The sequence below is a fragment of the Oncorhynchus mykiss genome, chromosome 28 (genome assembly GCF_057628025.1).
Source record: "Oncorhynchus mykiss isolate SJ-2025 chromosome 28, ASM5762802v1, whole genome shotgun sequence".
NCBI classification, from domain to species: domain Eukaryota; kingdom Metazoa; phylum Chordata; class Actinopteri; order Salmoniformes; family Salmonidae; genus Oncorhynchus; species Oncorhynchus mykiss.
This window is the reverse complement of record NC_143049.1, coordinates 8,009,098-8,034,378: the sequence shown is the minus strand read 5'-3', so window position 1 is coordinate 8,034,378 and position 25,281 is coordinate 8,009,098. Positions and strand designations below refer to the sequence as shown.

Sequence of the window (25,281 nt, the reverse complement as noted above, 5' to 3'; positions counted from 1 at the left end):
GTCCCTGCCGTTAAAAAAACATCCCGACAGCATGATGCTGCCACCACCATGGTTCACCGTAGGGATGGTGCCAGATTTCCTCCAGACCTGACACTTTGCATTCAGGACAAAGAGTTCAATCTTGGTTTCATCAGACCAGAGAATGTTATTTCTCATGGTCTGAGAGTCCTTTAGGTGTCTTTTGGCAAACTTCAAGCAGGCTGTCATGTGCCTTTTACCAAGGAGTGGCTTCCATCTGGCCACTCTACCATAAAGGCCTGATCGGTGGAGTGCTGCAGAAATGGTCGTCCTTCTGGAAGATTCTCCCATCTCCATAGAGGAACTCTGGAGCTCTGTCAGAGTGACCATCGGGTTCTTGGTCACCTCCCTGACCAAGGCCCTTCTCCCCTGATCCCCAGATCTGTGCCTGGACACAATACGGTCTTGGAGCTCTATGGACATTTCCTTCAACCTCATGGCTTGGATTTTGCTCTGACATGCGCTGTTAACTGTGGGACCTTCTATAGACAGGTATGTGCCTTTCCAAATCATGTCCAATCAATAGAATTTACCACAGGTGGACTCAGATCAAGTTGTAGAAACATCTCAAGGATGATCAGTGGAAACAAGAAGCACCTGGGCTCAGTTTTGAGTCTCAAATAAAATAAAATCTGATTTTATGTGTCATATACACATGGTGAGCAGATGTTAATGTGACTGTAGCGAAATGCTTGTACTTCTAGTACCGACAGTGCAATAATATCTAACAAGTAATCTAACAATTCCACAACAACACACAACTCTAAGTAAAGGGATGGAATAAGAATATGTACATATAAATATATGGATGAGCAATGAACGAGCGACATAGGCAAGATGCAATGGATGGTATAGAATTTTACCTTTATTTAACTAGGCAAGTCAGTTAAGAACAAATTCTTATTTTCAATGACGGCCTAGGAACAGTGGGTTAACTGTTCAGGGGCAGAACGACAGATTTGTATCTTGTCAGCTCGGGGGTTTGAATTTGCAACCTTCCGGTTACTAGTCCAACACTCTAACCACTAGGCTACCCTGCCGCCCCAATACAGTATATACATATGAGATAAGTAATGCACGATTTGTAAACATTATAAAAGTGGCATTTTTAAAGTGACTTGTGGATTGGTCGATTGGTCAGGCCAGTGTTGATAAATTCTAGTCACGGGTACATCCTGTTTGAGTTTTTGCCTATAGGATGGTAGGAGCAAAATGGAGTCGTGGTCGGATTTTCAAAAGGAAGGGTGGGCGAGGGCTTTGTATGCATCGCGGAAGTTAGAGTAGCAGTGATCCATTGTATGAGTGTAGCATGAGTGCTACAATCAATATGCTGTTGGAATTTAGGTAGCCTTCTCAAATTTGCTTTGTTAAAATGCACAGCTACAATAAATGCTGCCTCGGGATATATGGTTTCCAGTTTGCATAGAGTCCAGTGAAGTTCCTTGAGGGCCGTTGTTGTATCGACTTGAGGAGGGATATACATGGCTGTGATAATAACCAATGAGAATTCTGGTCGGCATTTGATTGTAAGGAATTCTAGGTCAGGTGAACAAAAGGACTTGAGTTCCTGTATGTTGTTACGATTATACCATGAGTCGTTAATCATGAAGCATACATCCGGCCCTTCTTCTTCGCAAAGAGATGTTTATTTCTGTCGGCGCGACGCATAAAGAATCCCGGTGGCTCCAACAACATGTTCCGAAAGAGCCATGTTTCTGTGAAACAGAGAATGTTATAATCCTGGAAGTCTCTCTGAAAGCAACCTTTGCCCTAATTGAGTGTACCGTGTTATCTAGAGACTGGATATTGGCGAGTAATATAATCGGAAGTGGTGGGTGGTGTGCACACCTTCGAAGTCTGACCAGGAGGCCGCTCCGTCTACCTCTTCTGCAGCGACGTTGTTTTGGGTTGGCCTCTGGAATCAGATCCAATGTCCTGGGTGGTGGTGCGAACAAAGGATCCACTTCAGGAAAGTCGTATTCCTGGTTGTAATGTTGGTAAAATGTCGTCGCTCTGATATCCAATAGTTCTTCCCGGCTGTATGTAATAACATTCTTACATTTTCAATGTAAGAAATAATACATAAAAATACTTTCTTGAGGACTAGAAGCGAGGCGACCATCTCCGTCGGCACCATCTTTAATAGAAAAGGGTATAAATATTTATGTAAATAAGGTATTTCTAAAACCCTTTTTCACTTTGTCATTATGAGATATTGTGTGTAGATAAAAATATTATTCAATCAATTACACAATAAGGCTGTAACGAAACAAAATGTGAAAAAAGTCAAGGGGTCTGAATACTTTCCGAATGCATTGTAACAGTGACTCATTTCAGGACACTAGCCATACTTCGCTTGTCACTCCTTCACAGGAGAGGCATTTGAAGAAGAACTGCAAAAGTGTTGCTAAGGCTCTCCACTTTCTTGAGGACCGAGTTTTGAAATCAGTGGAGTGCCCGGTGGAACCAGAGTATGATAGCTGAGAAGCTGGAGAAAATTCAGGCGTGATTGCAAATGCAGAGGGAGTTGAAAAGAAAGCACAGAAGGCTATTGTATAAAATGCCTGTCTCCGGTTTGCATCTTCAAACTAAGGGCAATCATGACATCCATGACAGAGAGGGAGAAGCGTTCATCCATGTATACAGGTAATAGTCTAGCTAGCTACATTTTCAGATATTATAAGTTTCTAATTTGATCAGAAATTTGTTTTCATTGCAGGTTAAAGTGTACTGTTAGCTAGCTAACATTTGCTGGATGGTTCGCTAGCTAATATTACAATCTGTGTAGAAATATTATTTGTATCTCAGAGCCATTTGCATTTCTGGTAATAGCCTAATGTTAGCTAGCTAGCTAGCATTGAACCTAGTTGGTTAGCTACCTGTAGATTCATGAAGGTTAGTAACATTATGATTTGGGATTATGGTTAATTTTTTAGCTAGCTAGATGTCTAAACAAAAGACTCCATTATGCAAGTAACCATTTCACTGTACAAGTTTACACCGTCTGTATCCTGTGCATGTGATGAATAAACTTAGATTTTATTTGATATAGTGTGTGTTTCCCAGAGATGGTAATGTGAAGAACAACATGACCTGCACCAAAGTCAAATTAGGATAGAACTTTAGTTCAAATTCTAAAATTCTCCGGTAGAACTCCCTGATTTTAGTTTTTCACACTCAAAACCGTAAGCTATTTTCTGTAATTAGCTCGCCATTAACTTGTAATAATGATCTTGTTGTGAGTTTATTTTCCTGTAATAATGAAGACAAATGATCTAAGGTTAAGACTTTGTCAGCTATATGATATGGTCGTTATTTGAACTGGCTTAATATGGCTTAACAAGCTAGAAACTAACCAGAACATTGTTTAGAAAGTTGCTTATACTTGCTGATGTCATGCAGCCTGTTGTTTTTGTGTATATACTTTTTCATTACGACAACAACAAGTTCATGACATCACTGCAACAACTGCATAGGGAAGGCCGTCATTGTAAATAAGAATTTGTTTAGGTTAAAGGTTAAATAAATACAAATAAATACAAAATAAATAGCTACAGACATGTCGATAGACGTCGTATAAAACAGCCTTTAGTCTTGAAATCTTTGTTTAGTACACTACCGTACTCACTGTTAGCACATGGCCTCACGTGAATCCTTACAGAGATGGGCGGGGCTAAGGCTTAAGACGGTGTGAACGATGCTGAATGGGTGTAGACAAAGAAGAGCTCTTCACAATGTGTACCAAAAGATGATCATGATCACTTATGCCAGGTTACGACAGCTGACATAACACGGTCAGTATAGAGGTTGTTGGCAGCCACCAAGCCAGCCATAGTTAGTGTTGCCTCTGCCCCAAAACACAGTAAGCCGATATTGTTGTTTGACCACAAAATACAAAAATACATGTAACCACCGTGGTGAATACTAGATTATTATCATGTTATTACCAGGGCTGGACAGAATCTGCAGGAAAGGAATGTAATTACAGGTGGCTTTGTAATGATATACATATAAAAATGCTTGGAATTCAAGCCTCACTACTAAAGCCTACCATATATTCATTATAACGTGCTGACCCAATGGAGCAAACAGCATTACAGCTTGACCGCATTTCCATTAAAGGGCTAATACAGTGCAATAGACAGAGAATGCAAATACAGCCAGAGACAATGCTATAGCAACCCAACGTTTACCCTACAAACACTCTTTTATAGTGTACCCATGGGTATACTTCATTTTCAAAAAGTGCTACATGAAATTTGACAAGCGTTACGCTACAGGATTTATGTGTTTACATAATCAAGACAGCCTATGAAATCTGTTATGAAATGCTGCTGCTGGAATAACAGAATTTATGACAGAGGGTTGAGCTACAAACCCAACTATACCAATTCCATATACAGTCGGCTATCAATCACTTATCTGCCTGGATACAATACAGCTACCAAACCAATCCACTGCAGACAATCATCCACTATTATTGGATGATTGTCAAGGTAAGCTCCAGGTAAACACTCGCTCACATTCATCCACAGGTAAACAAGCACACTCCTTTCTCCCTCTCTGATCTGATCTCGCTCTCTTAACCCTGGAGATATGTGAGTGAGGAGACAGGGTCAGGGTTGGAAGAGGTCCTCATGATGACACACCGACAGGAATTTATTCTCAGTGTGCGTATACATCTGTGTGTATGAGTGCGTATGTGCAAGTATGTGATTGCATCTGTGTGTGTGTGTGTGTGTGTGTATTATGAGTGTGTGTGTGTGTGTTTGGCTCAGTAGAAGTTAACTCACCCAGGACTGAAGCGTGGACTTTGTTCCCTCGTCATTGTTGTGCGTGTGTGTGTGTCCGTGTGTGTGTGTTTCCCGGTACTGTGTCCCTATCACCTCTCTGTCCATAAGTTTGATCAGCTCTTCATGTGCCAGTCTTCCTCTCCTCCAATCCTCAGGTCTTCAGATCCCTCCTCTCTCTCTTCGTCAGCCTCCCTCTCTCCCTCAGCCCCTGGCATCAGCAGCTGTGCCAAACACGCCACTCATCCCTCTTTTCTTTGCTCTCTCGTTCTGCCACTCTTCCCGGTTAGTGTATTTTGCAAACAAACAGACAAACACCTTTTTTCTCAGCTCCTTGTTATTCAAAAATAAGTCCCAGAGAACCAGGTGGAGGGGGGTCTGTGAGATCTACTCCCCAGAGAAAGTGCTCCTCAGTGTGGGTGTGTGCTCACCGTCTCCCCTGGCATGGGTCTGGTTCTCTATGTGTGTGTTTGTGTGTGTATGAGAGAGGGAGCATGTTGGCTCTGTTGCTGTAGCTGTTGCTTCTGCCTCTTTCACAGCGTGTGTCTCTATCAGTGTGAGCGTCTCTCTCTCTTTCTCTGTCTCTCTCTCTCTCTCTCTCTCTCCTCTCTGTCTCTCTCTCTCCCTCTCTGTCTGCTGCTCAGGCTGTTTGGATTCACAATTGGCTCTGTCACCAGGCTCAGGGCTTAGGGATCCTCTAGCAAGAGCTGGACTTGAACAAAAACGCAGAGGGAGAGAATAGAGGATTTCAACTGGTCTGTATTTGGCACATTGTAAAACACACATGTCATAAATGTCAACCAATCACATGTTTGAGAGAGGGAGCGGGAGAGAGAGACAGAAAGACAGAGGAAAAAAAGAGAGAGAAGCGAGATAGAGAAAAAATGGAGCGGGAAACAGAAAGGCAAATTGGCAGACAGAAAGAGAGAGGGGAGGATTTACAGTATATCGTTATTTGTCGATTGGAAATTATGTTGGGAATACTGTGTAGCCAGGGACTGGGGATTATTGGGAATGATTGTGTCCAATAATGATGAGCAAACACGTTGAACAGTGAAACAGATTTTTTATTTGTTACTATGAACAACTCCCCTCATTGTCAATGGAGCGTGGACGGAGCTAGCACACACTCACAATCATTTCATATCACTGTTCCACCCGTAGAGAGCCAGTGTACTTTCTATGAGATTCACACAGACCTGCCTGTGAAATATGGATGAGTATGTTTTTGTGGCAATTTGTTAAATCAGATGGATTATGCCTCATAGAGAGATGAAGAGAGAGAGATAGAGGAAGGAAGAGATGGAGAGAGAAAATATACATTTTTATTGTTCTGTCCTTCTGCCCTGTCAGAGTGGATAAAATCATCAGCCAGCTGGGTTCAGGCAAAGACACACACATACACCCCCCCCCCCCCACACACATACCCCCAAGACACACACACACACACACACTCTTTGGCACATACCCACACACCCAGACTTCCTGCATGCCCTTAAAGTCAGTTAAGAGCTCATCACAGGAAAGGAGAAGTGTGGCCCTTGATCTAGAGGCCAAGGGTCTGGCATCTCAATAACCTCACCGGAGTCCAAGGCCAAGGAACACCTGCTGCCCAGCTAATACACACACACACAAACACACACATGAACGTGCATGTACATGCACACTCACACACACACCGATACATGCTCACAAACACGTAACCACACACACCCCTCTCATCACATGCACACTCACGCATATATAGTACCAGCAAACAGTTTGAACACACCTACTCATTCAAGGGTTCTTCTTTAAATATATATATATATATTTAGATTAGATTTTTTTTAAATTAGGTTACTACATTATTGCATTTGTGTAATTTCATAGTTCTACAATGTATATATATATATATACACACAGTAAAACAAATGAAATTACACATATGCAATAATGTAGTAACCTAATTTTATAAAAAATCAAATCTAAATATATTTTAGATTCTTGATGACAGCTTTGCACACTCTTGGCATTCTCTCAACCAGCTTCACCTGGAATGCTTTTCCAACAGTCTTGAAGGAGTTCCCACATATGCTGAGCACTGCTTTTCCTTCACTATGCGGTCCAACTCATCCCAAACCATCTCAATTGGGTTGAGATCGGGTAATTGTGGAGGCCAGGTCATCTGATGCAGCACACTATCACTCTCTTTCTTGGTCAAATAGCCCTTACATAGCCTGGAGGTGTGTTAGATCATTGTCATTGTCCTGTTGAAAAACAAATTATAGTCCCACTAAGCGCAAACCAGATGGGATGGCGTATCGCTGCAGAATGCTGTAGTAGGCATGCTGGTTAAGTGTGCCTTGAATTCTAAATAAATCACAGTGTCACCAGCAAAGCACCCCCACACCTCCTAATCCATGCTTCACACCGGGAACCACACATGCAGAAATCATCCGTTCATCTACTCTGGATATCACAAAGACACGGCGGTTGGAACCAAAAATCTCTGGAAAAATTTGGACTCATCAGACCAAAGGACAGATTTCCACGGTCTAATGTCCATTGTTCGTGTTTCTTGGTCCAAGCAAGTCTCTTCTTATTGGTGTCCTTTAGTAGTGGTTTCTTTGCAGAAAATTAACCATGAAGGTCTGATTCACACAGTCTCCTCTGAACAGTTGATGTTGAGATGTGTTTGTTACTTGAACTCTGTGATGCATTTATTTGGGCTGCAATCTGAGGTGCAGTTAACTCTGAGGAATTTATCCTCTAACTCTGGGTTTTCCTTTCCTGTGGAGTTCCTCGTGAGAGCCAGTTTCATCATAGCGCTTGATGGTTTTTGCAACTGCACTTGAAGAAATTTTAAAGTTCTTGACATTCTCCGATGTGTGTGTGCGTGCGAAGTTCTGATCCCTGCAGTCTCCTCTGAACAGATGATGTTGAGATGTGCCTGTTACTTGAACTCTGTGAAGTATTTATTTGGGCTGCAATTTATAAGGGCACAGGGCGAGACCCAAATGCAGACACAGGAGGCAGATGGTAGAGTGGTGATATTTATTATAACAAATGGAGAAGGCAAAGGCAGGTCGGGGACAGGCAAGAGTTCATCAACCAGGTCAGAGTCCAAACAGTACCAGACAATAGGCAGTCTCGAGGTCAGGCCAGGCAGGGGTCAGATAAAAGATCAGAGTTCTAAACAGTACAAGGGGATAGACAGGCTGGTAGTCAGAAGAGGCAGATTGGCAGGCAGGCGGGTTCGCAGTCAGGACAGGCAAGGGTTGAATCCAGGAGGACACGAAAAAAACAGAGACTGCTTGACAAACTGCTGGTTGACTTGGCAAACAAGACAAACTGGCACAGAGAGACAGGAAACACAGGGAAAAATTCTGTGGATAATAAGCGACACCTGGAGGGGGTAGAGACAATCACAAGGACAGATGAACCAGATCAGGGTGTGACACAATTTCTGAGGCTGGTAACTCTAATGAATTGATCCTCTGAAGCAGAGGTAACTCAGTTCCAGACTGACTGAACTTCATGTCTTAAAGTAATGATGGACTGTTGTTTCTCTTTGCTTATTTGATCTGTTCTTGCGATAATATGGACTTGGTCTTTTACCAAATAAAAAATCTTCTAATACCACCCCTACCTTGTCACAACACAACTGATTGGCTCAAACACATTAAGAAGGAAATACACTTTTTTTAAAAACTTTTAACAAGACACACCGGTTAATTGAAATGCATTCCAGGTGAAGAATCTCAAATATAAAATATATTTTGATTTCACATTTTTTTGGATACTACATGATTCCATGTGCTATTTCATAGTTTTAATGTCTTCATTATTATTCTACATTGTAGAAAATCGTAAAAATAAAGAAAAACCCTGAAATTAGTAGGTGTGTCAGACTTTTGACTGGTACTGTATGTACAGTTTACATATACCTGCTACTACGTTTAACTCACTTTTTCACAATTCCTGACATTTAGTCCTTGTAAAAATTCCCAGTCTTAGGTCAGTTAGGATCAAATCTTTATTTTAAGAATGTGAAATGTCAGAATAATACTGGAGAGAATTATTTATTTCAGCTTTAATTTCTTTCATCACATTCCCAGTGGGTCAGAAGTTTACATACACTCAATTAGTATTCGGTAGCATTGCCTTTAGATTGTTTAACTTAGGTCAAATGTTTCGGACCGCCTTCCACAAGCTTCCCACAATAAGATGGGTGAATTTTGGCCCATTCCTCCTGACAGAGCTGGTGTAACTGAGCCATTTGGAAGACCCATTTGTGACCAAGCATTAACTTCCTGCCTGACTGATGTCTTGAGACGTTGCTTCAATATATCCACATAATTTTCCGACCTCATGATGCCATCTATTTTGTGAAGTGCAACAGTCCCTCCTGCAGCAATGCACCCCCACAACATGATGCTGCTACCCCCGTGCTTCACGATTGGGATGGTGTTCTTCGGCTTGCAAGCATCCCCCTTTTTCCTCTAAAAATAACAATGGTCATTATGGCCAAACAGTTCTATTCTTGTTTCATCAGACCAGAGGATATTTCTCCAAAAAGTTTGATCTTTGTCCCCATGTGCAAACCGTAGTCTGGCTTTAAAGCTGAATGCCCTTTCAGGTTATGTCAATATTGGGCTCATTTTACTGTGGATATAGATACTTTTGTACCTGTTTCCTCCAGCATCTTCACAAGGTCCTTTGCTGTGGTTCTGGGATAGATTTGCACTTTTTGCACCAAAGTACGTCAATCTCTAGGAGACAGAACGCATCTCCTTCCTGAGAGGTATGACGGCTGCGTGGTCCCATGGTGTTTATACTTGTGTACTATTGTTTGTACAGATGAACGTGGTACCTTCAGGCATTTGGAAATTGCTCCCAAGGATGAACAGACTTGTGGAGGTCTCCAATTTTTTTTCTGAGGTCTTGGCTGATTTCTTTTGATTTTTCCATGATGTCAAGCAAAGAGGCACTGAGTTTGAAGGGAGGTCTTGAAATACATCCACAGGTACACCTCCAATTGACTCAAATGATGTCAATTAGCCCATCGGAAGCTTCTAACGCCATGACCTCATTTTCTGGAATTTTCCAAGCTGTTTGAAGGCACAGTCAACATAGTGAATGCAAACTTCTGACCCACTGGAACTGTGAAACAGTGAATTATAGGTGAAATAACCTGTCTGTAAACAATTGTTGAAAAAATGACTTGTGTCATGCACAATGTAGATGTCCTAACCGACTTGCCAAAACTATAGTTCGTTTTTTTTTTAAACACACACTAACATTTTAACCCCCTTCCCACATTGCTTTTTAACACACTGCACTGTTTATAGCTGGTATTATCCATTAGTCATGTCCTCTACGAACGTCATGAATCATAAACAGTAAGCTGACTCAGACAATGGAGACAATGTCTATTTTGAGCTTTGATGGCTTATTTAATTTGATTCTGGTGCCTGGAATAACAGAATTGAGTTGGATTCCGGTATGGGCGAAATATAGCCTACTACTGTATGAGTTGATTGTGTTAAGTCACTTTGGATAAAAGCATCTGGTCATTAAAATGCCATAATATCCTATTATCTTATATCCTAGTACATTATATCGCGTCATATCATATCAAAACCAATATTACCCCACCACCGAAACCATGATATTCATAATATAAAGTAATACCCTCACTCTCCTTCTGAGGTTCAGTTTCACTCTGGTTGACATTTGCAGCCGGACAGGGTGAGCTACAGGGTGACATTTGAGAGAGCTGAGGGGCTCCATAAATATCTGAGATTTATGACTATTACAGAATGATGTTACACCCTGTGATCGAGCTGGCTACCGTAAAGTCAAACACAACATACCAGAGCAAAGGCTTAAGTAGTATGGAAAGCAACAGAGTTAATAAAGTAGTGGGAGTTGTCAACATGATCCATTTGTGATGTATTGTTAGTTGTTGTTTTGGCAACTTTTCTGCGGATTTGTGCCTCGTCAGAATGAAACAGTGAGTCAGAGAGGCCAGACAGTCAGGAGACAAGAGACATTAACTCATACGGTCATGCATACCACACACAATCACAAACACAAACACACACACACTCGTACACATACTCATGCACATCTCAAATGTGGTCATCCCCCTCTCATCCACCTCTTCAAAGGGGAAGACACTCTAGCACCAAACTGTTACAGACCTTTATCTATCCTACCCTGCCTTTCTAAGGTATTCAAAAGCCAAGTTAACGAACAGATCACCGACCATTTCGAATCCCACCGTACCTTCTCCGCTATGCAATCCGGTTTCCGAGCTGGTCATGGGTGCACCTCAGCCATGCTCAAGGTCCTAAACGATATCATAACCGCCATTGATAAAAGACAATACTGTGCAGCCGTATTCATCGACCTGGCCAAGGCTTTCGACTCTGTCAATTATCGCATTCTTATCGGCAGACTCAACAGCCTTGGTTTCTCAAATGACTGCCTCGCCTGGTTCACCAACTACTTCTCAGACAGAGTTCAGCGTGTCAAATCAGAGGGCCTGTAATCCGGACCTCTGGCAGTCTCTATGGGGGTGCCACAGGGTTCAATTCTTGGGCCGACTCTTTTCTCTGTATACATCAATGATGTCGCTCTTGCTGCTGGTGATTCTCTGATCCACCTCTACGCAGACGACACCATTTTGTATACTTCTGGCCTTTCTTTGAACACTGTGTTAATTAACTAACCTCCAGACGAGCTTCAATGCCATACAACTCTCCTTCCGTGTTCTCAACTGCTCTTAAATGCAAGTAAAACTAAATGCATGCTCTTCAACAGATCGCTGCACGCACCTGCCCGCCTGTCTAGCATCACTACTCTGGACGGTTCTGACGTAGAATATGAGGACAATTACAAATACCTAGGTGTCAGGTTAGACTGTAAACTCTCCTTCCAAACTCACATTAAGCATCTCCAATCCAAAATTAAATCTAGAATCAACTTCCTATTTCGCAAAAAAAACATCCTTCACTAATGCTGTCAAACATACCCCCGTAAAACTGACTGTCCTACCGATCCTTCACTTCGGCGATGTCATTTATAAAATAGCCTCCAACACTCTACTCAGCAAATTGGATGCAGTCTATCACAGTACCATCCGTTTTGTCACCAAAGCCCCATATACCACCCACCACTGCAACTTGTATGCTCTCGTTGGCTGGCCCTCGCTTCATATTTGTCGCCAAACCCACTGGCTCCAGGCCATCTATAAGTCTTTGCTAGGTAAAGCCCATCTTATCACAGCTCACTGGTCACCATAGCAGCACCCACCCGTAGAATGCGCTCCAGAAGGTATATTTCACTGGTCACCCCCAAAGCCTATACCTATACCTTTCCTTCCAGTTCTCTGCTGCCAATGACTGGAACGAACTGCAAAAATCCCTGAAGCTGGAGACTTATATCTCCCTCACTAACTTTAAGCATCAGCTGTCAGAGCAGCTCACATATCACTGCACCTGTACATATCCCATCTGTAAATAGCCCATCCAACTACCTCATCCCCATATTATTATTATTTTTGTTCTGCTCCTTAGCACCCCAGTATCTCTACTTGTACATTCATCTTCTGCAAATCTATCACTCTAGTGTTTAATTGCTAAATTGTAATTACTTCGCCACTATGGCCTATTTATTGCCTTACCTAACTAATCTTACCTCATTTGCACACACTTTATATAGATTTATTTCTATTCTGTTTTTGACTGTACGTTTGTTTATTCCATGTGTAACTCTGTGTTGTTGTTTGTGTCGCACTGCTTGTCACACCCTGACCATAGTTTGCTTTGTATGTTTCTATGTTTTGTTTGGTCAGGGTGTGATCTGAGTGGGAATTCTATGTTACATGTCTAGTTTGTCTATTTCTATGTTTGGCCTGATATGGTTCTCAATCAGAGGCAGGTGTTAGTCATTGTCTCTGATTGGGAACCATATTTAGGGAGCCTGTTTGGTGTTGGGTTTGGTGTAAATGCAGTTGTAAATGAGAACTTGTTCTCAACTGGCCTACCTGGTTAAATAAAGGTGAAATAAAATGTTTTAATTAAAAATATGACCCAATTCACAGTGACGTGCTCTCATGGATGCCAAGGGAAGCCAGGCCCCCCCCCCCCCCCCAAAAATGACCAAGAAAAATAAAGAATATATATAAAATAATGTATCTTTCGTCTCTCTGTGTTTCATAATTTTCTTTAAATTCGCAAGAGGCTAAACGTATCTCACCGGAAAAAGCATCTGAGTGAGCGAAACAGCGCCCCTCTTTCTCAGTATGTGTAGCCCATCTATCTGATGCTGTCTGGTCAAAAATAGTATGACTTTGTTGCCACCTGTAGCATTAAATACAAGGGAAGCCAGCGAGCATCTGGCCTCCCGTGATATTTAAAAAAATAAAATAATAGCCAATCAGCATTGAGCCAAACTGACAGTCACATCATATTTAGGTTAAATTGATTGGACTAAATTGTTTTTTGTATATTTTAGTTGTCACTGTATTAAACTAAGCATAAGGGATTTGATGATGTTAAAGTTGAAAAGGTGCTGGAATAGTGGAGGCAGCTCCTGTTGCGATAGCTCTCCGTGATTCTAAATCAATGATTGTTTAGTCCAAAAATGTCAGAAACATTAACTTGTTACATGCAAAATGCTTTGTGGACAGATGTTGCTCTCCGGTTTTGTGATGAAACAAAGGTGTGGTTGAATTTATTCTGCCACTGTCTCTTCTTATTGTGGCAAGGTGTATGAACTAACAGGTTATAGAACAAACAATGCAATTATTAAAATGCGTAAGTTGTAATATGGCTTTTCTTTCTGGCTTGGCTACACAATTTATTTTACCCACTCACTCTGCTACTGCCAATTCAACTGATAGCATTACACCTACAACACACCCTCCTAACTCCCTCATACTGTATAATACCCACAGCCAGAGATATACAGCTCTCAACTGTCTGTTCTTAATGATGATACCAAGATGTTCCATGACACCCTAACAAGGTTTATAAAACGGAAACCTTCTGGAACATATAACGCCAACTTTTTGTTCACTGAAATTACAAGGGGCTAAATTTAAAGACCTGTGCAGCTTTGTTATTTTAGGAAGGGGAAACAAATGCAAAAAGACAGAGACAAAACTATGAAACTGTCTCTTTATATTAACGCCATGATCTTGCTCTTAACACCATCATTTCAGTGTTGGTGTCACGCCATGGCCATAGAGATGCTTTTTATTCTCTATTTTGGTTAGGCCAGGGTGTGACTTGGGTTAAATGTTTCGGGCAGCCTTCCACAAGCTTCCACAATAAGTTGGGTGAATTTTGGCCCATTCCTCCTGACAGAGCTGGTGTAACTGAGTCAGGTGTGTAGGCCTCCTTGCTCACAAACACTTTTTCAGTTCTGCCCACAAATTTTCTATAGGATTGAGGTCAGGGCTTTGTGATGGCCACTCCAATATCTTGACGTTGTTGTCCTTGAGCCATTTTGCCACAACTTTGGAAGTATGCTTGGGATCATTGTCCATTTGGAAGACCCATTTGAGACCAAGCTTTAACTTCCTGACGTCTTGAGATGTTGCTTCAATATGTCCACATAATTGTCCTGCCTCATGATGCCATCTATTTTATGAACTTCACCAGTCCCTCCTGCAGCAAAGCACCCCCACAACATGATGCTACCACCCACATGGGAGGTTTTGGAGCAGTGGCTTCTTCCTTGCTGAGCGGCCTTTCAGGTTATGTCGATATACAACTAGTTTAACTGTGGATATAGATACCTTTGTACCTGTTTCCTCCAGCATCTTCACAAGGTCCTTTTCTGTTGTTCTGGGATTGATTTGCACTTTTTGAACCAAAATATGTTAATCTCAAGGAGACAGAATGCGTCTCCTTCCTGAACGGTATGACGGCTGCGTGGTCCCATGGGGTTTATACTGGCATACTATTGTTTATACAGATGAACGTGGTACCTTCAGGCGTTTGGAAATTGCTCCCAAGGATGAACCAGACTTGTTGAGGTCTAAAAAAAAATTCTGAGGTCTTGGCTGATTTCTTTTGATTTTCCCATGATGTCAAGCAAAGAGCCACTGAGTTTGAAGGTAGGCCTTGAACGACATCGACAGGTACACCTCCAATTGACTCAAATGATATCAATTAGCCTATTAGAAGCTTCTAAAGCCATGACATTATTTTCTGGAATTTTCCAAGCTGTTTAAGCTGTTTAAGCTGTTTAAGCAGCTGTTTAAGCTGTTGGCACAGTCAACATAGTGTATGTAAACTTCTGACCCACTGGAACTGTGATACAGTGAATTATAGGTGAAATAATCTGTCTGTAAACAATTTTTGGAGAAATTACTTGTGTCATGCTCAAAGTAGATGTCCTAACCGACTTGCCAAAACTAAAGTTTGTTAAGTTAACAAGAAATTTGTGGTGTGGTTGAATAACGAGTTAATGACTCCAATCTAAGTTTATGTAAACTTCCGACTTCAACTATGTTTACAATGCCAAAGCAAGTGAAATACATAATTTAAAAAGTGATCATTTATTTCAAAGATAAGCATTAAAGTTTTAGAGGAATTTAGATATTTCAAACCTGATATTGTGGCCATGTACAGTGTTAGAACGATGTGCAAAAGCAAATAAACACAAATATGGGATGTGTTTGTTTTTCACTGGCTGCCCTTTTCTTGTGGCAACAGGTCACAAATATTGCTGCTATGATGGCACACTGTGGTATTCACCCAATAGATATGGTAGTTTATCAAAATTGGATTTGTTTTCAAATTCTTTGTGGGTCTGTGCAATCTGGAGGATATACAGTGCATTCGGAAAGTGTTCAGTCTCCTTCCCTTTTCCACATTTTGTTACATTACAGCCTTATTCTAAAATGGATAAACAAAAAAATATATAATCAATCTACACACAATACCCCATAATGACAAAGTGTTTAAAAAACCCAGAAATACCTTATTTACATAAGTATTCAGAACCTTTGCTATGAGACTCTAAATTGAGCCCAGGTTTATCGTGTTTTCATTGATCATCCTTGAGCTGTTTCTACAACGTGATTGGAGTCCACCTGTGGTAAATTCAATTGATTGGACATGATTTGGAAAGGCACACACCTGTCTATATAAGGTCCCAGTCAGTCCACAGGATTGTGTCGAGGCACAGATCTGGGGAAGTGTACCAAAAAATGTATGCAGCATGGAATGTCCCCAAGAACACAGTGGCCTCCATCATTCTTAAATGGAAGAAACTGAACAATCAGGGGAGAAGGGCCTTGGTCAAAGAGGTGACTAAGAACCCGATGGTCTCTCTGACAGAGCTCCAGAGTTCGTCTGTTGAGATGGAAGAACCTTCCAGAAGGACAACCATCTCTGCAGCAGAAGCCTGTCCTCAGTAAAAAGCACATGTCAGCCCGCTCAGCGTTTGCCAAAAGGCACCCACTAAAGGACTCTCAGAGCATGAGAAACAAGAGTCTCTGGTCTGATGAAACAAAGATTGAACTCTTTGGCCTGAATGCCAATAGTCATGCCTGGAGGAAACCTGTCACCATCACTACGCTGAAGCATGGTGGTGGCAGCATCATGCTTTGAGGATGGTTTTCAACAGGACTATGAGACTTGTCAGGATTGAGGGAAAGATGAACTGAGCGAATTATAGAGGGATCCTTGAGGATAACCTGCACCAGAACAATCAGGACCTCAGATTGGGGGGCGAAGGTTCACCTTCCAACCGGACAATGACGCTAAGCACACAGTCAAGACAACACAGGAGTGGCTTCAGGACAAGTCTCTGAACGTCCGTGTTGAGTGGCCCAGCCAGAGCCTGGACTTGAACCCGATCGAACATCTCTGGAGAGACCTGAAAATAGCTGTGCAGCAGAGGAGAGGATCTGCAGAGAAGAATGGGAAAAACTCCCTTAAATACAGGTGTGCTAAGCTTGTAGCGTCAAACCTAAGACTCAATGCTGTAATTGCTGCCAAAGGTGCTTCAACAAAGTACTGAGAAAGGGTCTGAATATTTATGTAAATATTTCTGTTAAGAATTTTTTATACATTTGCAAACATAAAAAAAATCTGTTTTTGCTTTGTCATTTATGAGGTATTGTGTGTAGATTGATGAGGGGAAAAAACAATTTAATAATTTTAAAATAAGGCTGCAATGTAACAAAATGTGGAAAAAGGCAAGAGGTCTAAATTCAAATGCACTGTATGTGTCTCTCATATGGCCATACATTTGGCAGGATTTTAGGAAGTGCAACTCAGTTTCCACCTCATTTTGTGGGCGGTGTGCCTGTCTTCTTGAGAACCAGGTCTGCCTACTGCGGCCTCTCTCAATAGCAAGGCTATGCTCACTGAGTCTGTACATAGTCAAAGCTTTCCTTAATGTTGGATCGGTCACAGTCGTCAGGTATTCTGCCACTATGTCTAATTGTGTTGCTGATGCTATCCTGGCTACCACCTACAGAGAGATGAACCTAGAGAAGAGTCCCCTAAGCAAGCTGGTCCTGGGGCTCTGTACGCAAACACAAACAGACCCGAAGACCAGCTTGCTTAGGGGACTCTTCTCTACATTAATCTCTGTAGGTGGTGGCTTTATTATGGAAGGTTTGGAAATCGCTTCCTTTTAGGCGGTTGTAGAATTGAACAGCTCTTTTCTGGATTTTGATAATTAGGCCTAATTCTGCTCTGTATGCATCATTTGGTGTTTTATATTGTACACAGAAGATGTTTTTGTAGAATTCCTCATGCAGAGTCTCAATTTGGTGTTTATCCCATTTTGTTAAGTCTTGGTTGGTGAGTGGACCCCAGACCTCACAACCATAAAGGGCAATGGGTTCATAACTAATTCAAGTATTTTTTTGACAGATCCTAATTGGGATGTCAAATTTTATGTTCCTTTTGATGGCGTAGAATGCCCTTCTTGCCTTGTCTCTCAGATCGTTCACAGCTTTGTGGAAGTTACCTGTGGTGCTGATGCTTAGGCCGAGGTGAGTATAGTTTTTGTGTGCTCTAGGGCAACAGTGTCTAGATGGAATATGTATTGGTGGTCCTGGCCTGGCAACTGGACCTTTTTGGAACACCATTATTTTGTCTTACTGAGATCTACTATCATGGCCCAGGTCTGACAGAATCTGTGTAGACGTCTAGGTGCTGCTGTAGCCCCCCCCCCTCACCCTCTCTCGCTTGCGCTCTCTCGCGCTCTCTCTGCTCACCCTCTTACCTCCCTGTCACCCCCCTCCCCCACACACACACACACAAACACTCCCTCTCTCTCCCATACAGAACGATAGGTAGATCAGTGCTGACAGCTTCATTAGTGGTAGCATTGGAGAGGCGGGAGAGAGTTAGCTGTTAGCGATGATGTGAGCCTCTTATCAGTGGAAACAGTCCTGTACGTTAGCAGGGTGGAGAGTAGAGGGGTAGATGGAGAGGTGATGGGAGTGGGGGATAGGTGGTTGAGGTATGTGTGGGGGGGTGGGGTGGGGGAGGGGCCTGTGATGGGGAGAAGGCGATAAAGGGCGATGAGATGGTGGAGAAAGGATGATAAGAGGGGATGGGGTGTACAGGTGGAGAATACAGTTCATGGATTAGTAAGGAACTGAGATATGGAGAGGAGAAAGGGGGAGAGAGGAAGATATTGGAGGGGAAAGTCCAAGGGGAGAAAGGGGGTTATGTGGAGCCGTTGGAGGACCGCGATGGAGGAGAAAAGAAAAATTAAAGGAAGGATCTAGATTTGACTGGGGAATGGGGCCTTGGATGGAGGAGAGGGGGATGAAGCGGTGAGGAGTCAGAGAAGGTCAAGGTGGTGTGTCCCAGCCCTGCTCCTCTACATCTCACTCCCACTCTCTCTCCATACAATTGACCTTGCCCTTTACCAACCTTGATGTTGACCTTTTCATTAAAAAAAAATTCTCTATCACTTGCCCTGCGTTAACACCTACTGGACCCACTTTATCGCACCCCATGAAACCCCAATGTTATTTATAGATACCAGGTCATTTTTATTCGCACATCATAATTGAGCCATATCAATAAAATGAGTGGAATGAAGGTGCTAGTTCAAGGTGATGTTCTAAGGCAAGTGGACTAGCTGCCATCTTGATGATACCATCTTTCAGAATGTAGTGTCTTTCTCAATGTTCTATCCATGCTATACATTTTACAAGGCTGCCATATTGGACTGTGGGAAAATGTGGGCAGGCCTACATAAGACAACAGACTACTTTTAGTCTTAATTTCTTATATTGATGACGTAGCTCTATACAGAAATATTGTTCCTGTCCACACAGCCATCAGGGTTCTCTGTTCATCGCACAAACAGAAAGAAAGAACTCTCTGGTAAAAACAAAGGTGGAGGGGTATGCATCATGATTAAAAATGGTGTGATTGTGGTAATGTACAGGAACTCAAATCCTTTTGTTCTCCAAAGATCATTTTTTCTTGGGTTATTGTCACTGCCGTGTATATTCCCCTCCAAGCCGACACCACGATGGCTCTCAAGGAACTACACTGGACTTTGTGCAAACTGGATACCTCATATCCTGAGGACACATTTATTGTAGCTGGGGGACTTTAATAAAGGAAATCTGAGGAAAATACTCCTCAAATTCTACCAACACATCTCCTGTGCTACACACGGAGAAAACACTCTTGACCATTGTAACGCTCCCTTCATGGGATGTCTACAAGGCCCACCCCGACCCTCCCTTCAGCAAATCACATCACACCTCCAGGCTACTCCTCGCCGCCTATAGGCAGAAACTTAAACCAGGAAGCCCGTGGTAAGGACTGTTCAATGTCGGTCTGACCAATCGGAATCTATGCTTCAAGACTGTTTTGATCATGCAGAATATTATCGACGTATACACTGACTCAGTGGCTGGGTTCATCAGGAAGTGCAAAGAGGTTGTTGTTCCTATTGTGATGATTAGAACTTATCTAAATGAAAAACTGTGGATAGATGGTAGCATTAGTGCAAAACTGAAAGTGCAAACCACCACATTTAACCACGGCAAGGGGACTGGGAACATGGACATGTACAAACAGACGAGCTTTGACCTCCATAAAACAATCAAAGAGGCAAAACGACAGTACAGGGAGTGGAGTTGCAATTCAATCATTCAGACAGGAGAGATGTGCCAGGGACTCCAGACAATCACAGGTGATAAAGGGAAAGCCAGCCATGTCGCCGACACCGGCGCCTCACTCCCAGACAAGCTAGACATCTTCTTTGCCCGCTTTGAGGAAAACAACACCGAGTAACTGACATTGGCCCCCACCGCTGTGTGCTCCTGATCTCCGTGGCCGACGTGAGGCATTCAGATCAAATCAAGGTTTATTGGTTGTGTACACAGTTTTGCAGGTGTTATAGTGGGTTCAGCAAAATGTTTATGTTAGTAACTCCTAACAATGCAGTAAAATGTCAAAAAAAATGCAAATGTAAGGAAAAGAAAAAGACAAAAAAGAAATGAAGAACGGTGGGACGAATCTGATACTTAGCCTACTAGTCTGATCTCTTATACTGGGCCTACTAATACTAAAATAGCACTGTAGCAGTAATCAAATGCAATCTATACGTATGTACACTGGGATAACTTACACAAGATCAGCTAATAATGATGTGTACAGCAGTAGATATTAGAGTAAGCTATGTCAAGAATCCAGTGTATAAATAAACAGTGTAACTACAATTTTGGAAAAGTTTTGGAAACCCTGACCTCGCCCACCTGGACAAGAGGAATATCTATGTGAGAATGCTGTTCATCGACTACAGCTCAGCCTTCAATACCAAAGTGCCCTCCAAGCTCGTCACCCATGACTGCGTGGCTACGCACATCTCCAACTCAATCATCAAGTTTGCTGACGACAACAGTGGTGGAGCTATAGAAGGACGGGCTCATTATAATGGCTGGTATGGAACTTTGATTTTATTTTATTGATGGTATTTTTGTATTGATGATTTATTTATTGAGATGTAGACTAGATAGTTGCTTATCATGGTGTTTTACTGATGGTGTATGTAGGCTAGTGAGCTGCTTATCATGGTGTTTTACTGATGGTGTATGTAGGCTAGTGAGCTGCTTATCATGGTGCTTTACTGATGGTGTATGTAGGCTAGTGAGCTGCTTATCATGGTGTTTTACTGATGGTGTATGTAGGCTAGTGAGCTGCTTATCATGGTGTTTTACTGATGGTGTATGTAGGCTAGTGAGCTGCTTATCATGGTGCTTTACTGATGGTGTATGTATGCTAGTTAGCTGCTTATCATATGCCCATATATTTTTTTATGTGCATCTCCATGTATTTTCCTGTGTGTTATGTATTTTTTTTGTCCTACACCAAAGACCAAATTGGAAATAAGTGTTTTTACGCTTTCATGTGTCATCCTTTGGGTTTCTTGTACTTTTAAAAACGATTTGTTTTTGTACAAATTGTTTTACATTAAATAAAATCTATCAAAATCAATCACTATAACATTAGAATTCTATAACTTATCACCCTGTCATCCCTAAGAATTGGGAGCATAAGTTTAGCACATCTTAGATTCAGCATGCGCTTTGGAGCCACCTCAACCTCACCCTCTATCTATCATACTGTGCCCTGATTGGTTAGTTTTGTGACCCATACATCTTCATATAGGCACAGGGCGACAGCTGCACGTCTCTAGGTCATTCTCTCTCTCACACACACACAAACACAAACACACACACACACACACACACACACACACACACAGAATGCTCCAAAGAAAAAAGAAACAGAGTATAAAGGCATACCATGTTATTCACACACACTCAAGGAGTGCCTGCAAAGGCACTGTGGGGGGACCTACTTTATCACACTTACACTAACAGGGCCTACTTTATCACACCTACACTAACAGGACCTACCTTATCACACCTACACTGACAGGACCTACTTTATCACACCCCCAAAACCCAACAGCTCTTTACTGATATCTGATCACTTTTATACCCACATGGTAATTGAGCCATATACATAGAATGAGTGGAATTGAGATTCCAGTTCAAGGGAGGGTCTGTCATGGTCTGGGGCGGTGTGTCACAGCATCATCGGACTGATCTTGTTGTCATCCCTGTGTTACACGGAAGACATCCTCCTTCCTCATGTGGTACCCTTCTTGCAAGCTCATCCTGACATGACCCTCCAGCATGACAATGCCACCAACCATACTGCTCGTTCTGTGCATGATTTCCTGCAAGACAGGAATGTCAGTGTTCTGCCATGGCCAGCGAAGAGTCCGGATCTCAATCCTATTGAGCACGTCTGGGACCTGTTGGATCGGAGGGTGAACCAATATACGTTCCTAACTTCCCTGAAAAGTTGCATATCGCGGGGGCTATTCGATGCGAATGCAGTACGCCACAGGATGTTTTTGTGCTCGTCAAGGGCAGTCAAATCTGGAGTGAACCAAGGGCTATTAGGAAAGTTAAGAAAGCAAAGGCTAGCTTTATCAAACTGAAAGTTAGGAACCAATATACGTTCCTAACTTCCCTGAAAAGTTGCATATCATGGGGGCTATTCGATGCTAATGCAGTACGCCACAGGATGTTTTTGTGCTGGTCAAGGGCAGTCAAATCTGGAGTGAACCAAGGGCTATATCTGTTCCTGGTTCAAAATGTTTTGAATGGAGCATGCTTATTTAAGCTGGTGAGGAAAGCACTTTTAAAGAATAACCAGGCATCCTCTACTGACGGAATGAGGTCTATATAATTTCAGGATACCCGGGTCAGGTCGATTTAGAAAGGGCTGCTTGCTGAAGTGTTTTAGGGAGCGTTTGACAGTGATGAGGGGTTGTCGTTTGACAGCGGAAGCATTACAGACTCAGGCAGTGATCGCTGAGATCCTGGTTGAAGACAGCAGAGGTGTATTTGGAGGGCAGGTTGGTAAGGATCTATGAGGATTCCCGTGTTTACGGATTTGGGGTTGTACCTGGTAGGTTCCATGATAATTTGGGTGAGGGCATCTAGCTTAGATTGTAGGACTGCCGGGGTGTTAAGCATATCCCAGTTCACCTAACAGTACAAACTGAAGATAAATAGGGGGCAATCAATTCACATATGGTGTCCATGGCACAGCTGGGGGCTGAGGGGGGGTCTATTACAAGCGGCAACAGTGAGAGACTTATTTCTGGAAAGGTGGATTTATAAAAGTAGAAGCTCAAACTGTTTGGGCACAGACCTGGATAGCATGACAGAACTCTTTGACTAGATGCCTTCCCTTAGAGAGAAAAATAATAATTCACAAACATTATTGAGAGAGTGTCAATGAGAGGGGGGAGAGAGAGAGTGAGAGAAAGAGAGGAGTTTCATTCTCTGGCTGCTCTCTTTCAGGAAGGACCAGGATGAGTGGGCAGCGAAACATCGTTTACCAACACAAACAGCTTGTGTGTGTGTGTGTGTGTGTGTGTGTGTGTGTGTGTGTGTGTGTGTGTGTGTGTGTGTTTGTGTGTGCTTGTGAATTTGCATGTGTGTGCATATGTATTCAGCTTTTCAACACGACCACAGATCTCATTATATAACAGTCCTGAAATCAGAAGACACTATGCCAATAGCAGGTTGACGTTTATTGTTATGAATCTTGCACTGGAGGCAGAACTGAGCAATTTCCCCTAGATGGGCCAACTGCAAAGTCAAAATATGCTATATGGTAAAAATGCATGAATACCAAAATTAGCTTTTTGGTCTTAATTTAAGGTTAGGTTTAGGCATTCGGGTTAGCAGTATGGTTACTTTGGGCTGCCTCCAGAACAAGATTCAAGACAGAAAACGTATTGCATGGCAATACAAACCAATAGCTTTGATAACACAACCAGCAGATGCAAATAAGCTTTTAAGCTAGCAAAATAGCAACGTCAGTGCAGTTAAGCCAGTTGTAAGATTGAAATATCCTACATTCCAACCAGAGATGAGGTGTGAGTATTTGTGGAGGGGATGGGTTACTGAATTGCAGACAGGAGTTTAAACAGTGGCAGGCTTACTCCTGGGAGTGAGGGGGGTGTAGATGGGTGTATTGTATTGCACTGTTTCTATAGGCCCCATATAGAAACAGACTGAAGTGGGGCGCAGTAGGTTACATGCCCAAACCCCCCTGGACACAAAAGGTGCTGCCTTGGTTGGACCTCAGATTAGGAAAGGATAAAGTGGTCTGAAGTGGAATAAAATGGGCTAAACTTGGCCTCGGTTGGCCTACATACCACCACCAGTAACCCCAACAGTCCCCAAACTCCACAACAGGATAGAAAGAGACAGAAAGACAAAGAGACAGAAAGGTAAGATTCAGAGAGGACACAATTCTATTTTTTGTTCTATTCTCGTATAAATGTCAATATGAGTTGTCGGCTGTAGCGGGTGTTTGTGAACACATTAGAATTAGAGTCACAGATGCTCTCCTGCGTGTGAGATCAGAGGTGTGTGTGTGTGCGCACGCACCTTGGGTACATTCCCGCTTCGTTGGGTCCTTAGTTGCCGTGCTGACCTCCATTCTGATTGACAGGCACATTGCTAGGTGCAGCGGGATGACAGACACTGACCGTGATGTCATCAAAGTAAGAGCGACCGCGTGTCAGCCATCTGACTGTGGCCATCTGTTTAGACTCACATATCACTGTACACCTCTTCACACACACACACACACACACACACACACACACACACACACACACATTGGTATTTATGCCTAAGGGGCATTCATGTAAGTTTTTCTCAAATACCATACCAGTACTGATATCAAATACTTCTAAATACAAGGATGTTTTTGGACTTAGTTACAGTACAGTAATGTTCTATGCTTAAATAGATATTAATTTCTGCAAAAGCAGAGGAAGGTCCAACCCGTCTATCAGCCCTACAGCTGCTGTGCCCGCCAGGTCAAGTGTGTGTGTGTGCACTCAGGTGCTTACTCATGAGTGTGTGTGCGTTTGAGCGCAATGCGTACACGTGCACCGTGTGTGTATGTGAAAAATGCAGCTAATTGGATGTCCTTCAGGATTAATCTACTGTCTTTAACCTTTCAGATCTCCATGAAGATGCCACAAGGCCTACAGTCAGGCTAAGCTTTTTCAATTCTAACTGTGTGTGTGTACATGCGTGTGTGTGCACTTACTTCCTCTAATAAGCCAATTCTGCATTCACTGATAATAATTTGTGACACATTGGGAAAATGTATTATGAAAGTAATGCATAAATAGCTACACACCAGAAGGCCTACTCTACGTGAGGCAACAGCTTCCATTCTGGCCCATTCAGACTCAATTACAGGACATCTGTGATGTGATATTATAGGAGACACCCCATACCTGGATTCCTGGAGACTCACAAGCTGTACATAACTAGTGACTGGTAACAGGTAACTGCCAAAATAAAGGAAACACTTAGTATATGGTATATAGAAAGCAGACACTTCCACACGTGTGGTTCTTGAGTTAA

At 42.4% G+C, this 25,281-nt stretch overlaps 1 protein-coding gene across 1 annotated transcript in view; it reads right to left on the bottom strand.

Moving 5' to 3' along the window:
* Positions 1-5,583, bottom strand: part of LOC110508413 (leucine-rich repeat and immunoglobulin-like domain-containing nogo receptor-interacting protein 3) — a 61,978-nt gene extending 56,395 nt beyond the window's left edge. The window contains exon 1 of the mRNA XM_021588929.3: positions 4,812-5,583. The gene's annotated coding sequence lies outside the window, so the exon portion shown is untranslated. The remainder of the gene's footprint in view (positions 1-4,811) is intronic.
* Between the last annotated feature and the right edge of the window lie 19,698 nt (positions 5,584-25,281).